The following is a 5,496-nucleotide window of genomic DNA, read 5'->3' on the forward strand; positions in this document are numbered from 1 at the left end:
GGTGTGTCTCTAGCGGATCTATCCTTGGTGGATTTGTTCGGATCTGGTCATAGTCCGTTTACGATCATCTGTTTTCAGATTGAATCCTTCCGATCTACACTACTCTTCATCAACGGCGGTTGTTGTTCTGTTGCGCTGGTCCTATGGGGCCTTAGCACGATGACTTTCCGATTGTCTATTGCAACAAGTTTGCCCGGCTGCGGCGAGGGAGGGGCAATGACGGCGGCGAGTGAATGTAGTCGTCGCTAGGTGGTCTACCAATCTGGATGTAATTTTTATTATTCTGGTGTTCGTTGTACTACCATGGTTGAAGATGAATAGATTGGAAGTTTTTCGCAAAAAATGTATAGAATTACTTTTTTAGGGAAAATATAAAAATAATTACTTTAATATAGTAATTTATTTCTACCGAGTACGTGGTATGTATCTTTTTGGAATCTTTTGTAGAAAAAAAGTAAATTACCATTCCCCCGCAAAAGAAAATGTCAATTAGCATTAACCATTTTCACCTCCCGCCATTGTTTCCCTCTTGCCATTTACCATTTTTCTTTTTTGCACGTCCTGCCACGTGCCCACGTCCTCCCATCTGTCATCCCTTAGGGAGAGTATCTGGTGCTCCCTACACTTAAATGCTACCATGAGACGGACATCTGGGCCGTCAGATTCTTAGATCGGACGGCATCCGGGAGATGTTGGATCTGCTGGACCTATGCGCAAATTTTGGACTTCTCGGAGGCTTTTATGCAAGTGTTGCGAAGTAATTGAGAGCCTTCCGATCTGAAAATCAGACGGCCCAGAAGCCCGTATCATGAGAGCACTTAAGGCTTGGTAGCACTAGATATTTTCCCCTTTTCACACTGAAACTTCCCACGCCGCATCATCTCTGCCATCCACTTCTTCTCCACCATCGTGCGCCAACCCATCCGTCGTCCATCGATCCGGCTGCGCACCTCCTCCCTGGCCTCGTTGCTCTCCCTGGCCCAGCAACATCATCCGCTCCCCTAGAATGTTCCTCCCGGTGCGAAAGCCTGTCCTTTTGACTCCTATTTCCGTCATCGTTGCCCTCAGATCTGGCAGCCCCCGGCCATGACGCTGCCGGATCTAGCCGCCTGGACCTCAACGCCCCAACCAATACAGGCGCTCGCCGTAGCACCTTAGTACTAAGGTTGTTTTCTTCGTCGGCTCTCTCTCCATCCACCTCCTACGCCAAAGCCATGTATCAGCCCACCTCCTCCTCATTAGAGTGGCACCTGATGTCGCCGAGTGGACCACAGTGTTGCCTTCACTCGCCTGTACCAGGTCCGGTCGCCTCTTCCTTTGCGCAATTCGTCAAGCAGGTCATATTTGCGACGTATGCGTGATGCAGTAATCATTCATGAGCTTGTTTTTGGTGGTTGGGTGCAGGTTTGATCCTGTGGTTGAAGTTGAACACTGGGAACATGGAGGAGATGGTTCCATAGGGTTCAAGTTCTACAACGAGGCCATGGTTGTATGCATGTCTGTTTAGGTTTACTTGCTGTCTGTATGGTTGTTGAAAAACAAAGATAGGCCTGTTTGGAAAATAAAGTTAAGCCTATTTGTTGAAAAATAATTTAATTAACTAGCAAGTGGCCATTTGGTGCTAGCGAAGTGAGCTAGCTAGCTTGTGTTGATGCATGTATGTTTGCTCAAGACTAGCTAGTTGCAGAAGTTGGCACTAGTACATTAGAGGAGACACTGTGTCAGTGTATGTAATCAGGATCAGGATGTATACTTCATACTACTGTATAGCTTAACTAGCAGTCCCTGCCAAGGAAACCAATTAACATTGAAGAGGTCCTCCATTCATGTAGTATGTACATTCCTGGTTCTTTTTCCTTCAGTTTTGGTTTGTAGATGTAAATGTAAGTTATGTAATCTTGCTTTTCCTTTCTTCTCAGTATTTTGTAGTTCTGTAGCATTTAACTCATGTGCCTAAGGCTGATGCATCCACTAACATGTTAACATCATGTCCCGTGTGTTCCTTCTGAAAGATGTAGAGCAGGGGTTCTTACTTGTTGTTCTTATACGCGCTATGCTATCATGCAGGTCTCAATTGGACCTCTCTAAAGAGCAACAATATAAAGCTTTTGAGCTTACGCACATGAATCTCCAAGAATCCGGTGATCTACTGAGCCAGTTGTATGCTGGGCGAGAAAGAGAGGAACAGTAAACCTGACACAATGACACACCCTTTGCCTGATGACCATTTCCAATCATGATGACCTCCGGTCGGTGCTGAAGGTATTTTGTTCCTTCTATTTTCTTATGCAGACTGTAGAGAATCTTGTTTGTTAAATTCTGATGAAAAACTGGATGTTCTAATCAAAGTTGTACAATCATGTACTATTTACTTGTTGCAGTATTACATTTATCTGTTAATGGACGAGATACTTTCAATGTTGATTTATAGTGACAATGCAAGAGTTGTAGATAAATTTCTGTACTTCCAGTCTACTTGATTATTAATTCTTAGGTATGTAGGATGTATGCACCTGCTTATGCCCTATTTTCCTAGAATGTGCTTTATAACTGAGATATCTATCCATGGACTGGCTGTTTTCTGTACACTAAATTCATCTTAATTAAGGTGCTAGGGGCATAATTTGGTTGAACTCATATAGGCAAAGATGTTGCTATAATCAATTACAGTAAACCATTTGCACAGAGAATAATATTTTAACATTTGACAAAATGATTAGGCATGTTTGACCCACTATCAAGCATACTCCTTTCTCCTCCCTCCGTCCCATAATATAAGAGCGTTTTTCGTGTAGGGAGTAGCATTTATTTTTCCCTATAAAACTTTGCCTCTCTTGGTCCTCAACTTTTGAGACCTTGATGCTTTTGAGAATGTATGGCGAATTTGGTTTCGTTATAGCAATGGAACCAGGGGGGTTGCCTCTCTGTTGATCTAAGAAAGTTTACAATGTTGAAAAAGAATTGGAAGTACTGATGTCATTTAATTTGTTTGAATGAACAATATATTTATATCTTTCTTTACATGGCATTCTTCATCAGTTTATTGCATGCCAAAAGTAGCCAATAGTGTTCTGCTAGTCTAATGCTTCTGTTTTGTCGTAAGACTATAAAATATAAACGCTGGTAAATACTTCAGTGGGGTTGCAAATGTCCTTGTACTGGGTCAATATCATTTTATGATTGCAACAAGCCATCTTGGTCTAACTATAACACATAGGATTGTTACATTTAATTAGAAAAATGTCATGTGCTTTGAATTATATGAATCTTACAAGTAACTCGAAAAGCATGATGTGTTCTGAACTACTGCAAACTTATAATGAAATTGACATCAGTGTGGTTTATCGGTAAATTATTCCTTCTGTACACAGAGCAACGTGTAGTGCTTAGTCTATTATTTGGAGTATGTGTTCCTGTTGATTCATGTTACCCTAAAAATTGCATATGAAGGATCAAAAGGTGAAATACGTAGTCATGTTGTTTTATAGCGGCTAACCAGTCAATTAGAACATCTAAGTTTTTTCACTGTATGCTTGATGAAATTTGAACTACATTACATCATTTTCATCTCCCTTACAACCAGTCTAATCATTTCCTAGGAATGAGAAACGGTACTGGAGGAATTGTGATCTATGGCAAGGGTGATGATGTTTATGATGATGATTGTTATGATCTATACAGTGATGAGCATTATGATCCATATGGTTATTTAGGGTGACGAGTCTAATGATCATTCTTGAAGACATGCAACAAAGTGAAGTTATGAAGTCCTGGTCAATCTAGCTTACACATAATGCTTGGACCATTATATTGTTTTGCATTATAAACTTCCTAGATAGATCATGATGATTAGTGTAACTTTGATGTAACTCTTGTGATATTTTGAAAGTTGTACTAAATATAATATATGTTACTTGGTCATGTGTGGGTTGTGCAATTATGAGATATATATGAAATGGAAAACAATCCTCAAGGAGTGCCTACTGGCCTACCATGCAATAAATACTCAGCTACAACATATGCCAACGGAGACTTCAGACCATCGGTGAATCTATATATTGAGGGCGTTCATTGGCCTCTCAACTATAGGAATCCCTGTAGGTGTGTATACACAGTCAGTGATCGTACTAGATGACGGTTTGGTTCTCCTCTCGTTTATAATGAACCCGACGGTTTGGTTCACCTCTTGTTTATAATGAACCCTGAGGGGTCAAATATACCGTCACCTATTGCAAAAGCCGAAGGGAAGTAATAATCATAATAAAATAAATACTCGACGGGGAACCGTCAACTATAAGTGTCTCGACTTCTTGTGAAACGGCTGGCAACCAAACCATGCCCGACGGCTCACCGTCAGCTAATTACCATGGGAGAAGGTATTACCTTATAGTACCGTCGGCTATTGTTGTAATGGCCGACCAAGCATAGCCGATGGGAGATAGCCAATGGTGTACCGTTAGTTATAACGAAATTCGACGGTGAACACAAATATCCGACGGTGATTTGACCCTCCGTTATATTGGAAAATCTAGTAGTGTGCCCATCAATAGGTTCCTGTCACCAGTCATGTGATTTGTACATACACTATCGAGGACCCACTCAATAGCTTTGGGTTGTCCATCCTGCAGATGAATTAGTGCAACTTACGAACCCATATACTTCATCAGTGAAGAATATGATATCAATTTCATCAACGGTAATAGATATAGCAATATGAGGACGTGAGAAATGAATGATTCATTTCTTCATGTTTAGCTTGCGTCCTTTCAAGCACATTCAGGTCTCAAGCAATTTCTTCAGACGATCAAGTTCGTCTGGAGACCTGACCCTGCATAAGAGATTAGTCCTTTTTCTTCAACACCCACATCTGTGTAACATCCCAAATTTTCAATTTGGCTTCATCATTGCATATCATATTTTATTGCAATTTGGCTTGATCCTAAAAATTTCACGCAACTCAAGGACCCACGGAGAGAGTTGGGAATTTCGTTATTTTCATATTTGGGTTTTCTCAAATTTTGAAAATAGGATCATTTGATTTTATTTATTTTATCTTCAATTATTTCTATAATAAAATATGAGAGAGGGAATAAAATGACTTTCCCAAAAGAAAGAAATATTGAGGATTTAATAAAAAATCAAATAAGATTCTATTTTGGAGTTTATTGCTATTTTATTTGAATTAGGAAAAATGCGCGTTTTTCAAAATTGCATTTAGGCCCCAAATAAATGTTCATCTAAACCGGCTTGATTTTAGAAGTCGGGGAAATTTTTTTTCGGGATTTTTTGAGTCCGTTTAGTATTTCTTTTATTTATTTTTCTGCGGGTAATGTTTTAAAAAACAAAACCGACTTTGGACCGTGTTCGGCCAGGACAGCCGCCTGGTCGGGCCTTTATAATGCGCCGCCCGAGCCCACCCGAGCCACCAGCCCGCCCCGCACCCAAACCCTAACCCTAAGCTGCCGCCGCCGCCACCGCCGCCCCGCCGCCGACCCC

At 40.9% G+C, this 5,496-nt stretch overlaps 1 long non-coding RNA gene across 1 annotated transcript; it reads left to right on the top strand.

Annotated features, from left to right (window-relative positions):
- The first annotated feature begins 930 nt into the window (after positions 1-930).
- LOC119278187 lies at positions 931-3,929 on the top strand. The gene is made up of 4 exons (XR_005137657.1): positions 931-1,299; positions 1,405-1,486; positions 2,068-2,262; positions 3,600-3,929. It is a non-coding gene; the product is annotated as an uncharacterized LOC119278187 (long non-coding RNA).
- Positions 3,930-5,496: the final 1,567 nt, after the last annotated feature.

Source organism: Triticum dicoccoides, chromosome 3B (genome assembly GCF_002162155.2).
Source record: "Triticum dicoccoides isolate Atlit2015 ecotype Zavitan chromosome 3B, WEW_v2.0, whole genome shotgun sequence".
NCBI classification, from domain to species: Eukaryota; Viridiplantae; Streptophyta; class Magnoliopsida; order Poales; family Poaceae; genus Triticum; species Triticum dicoccoides.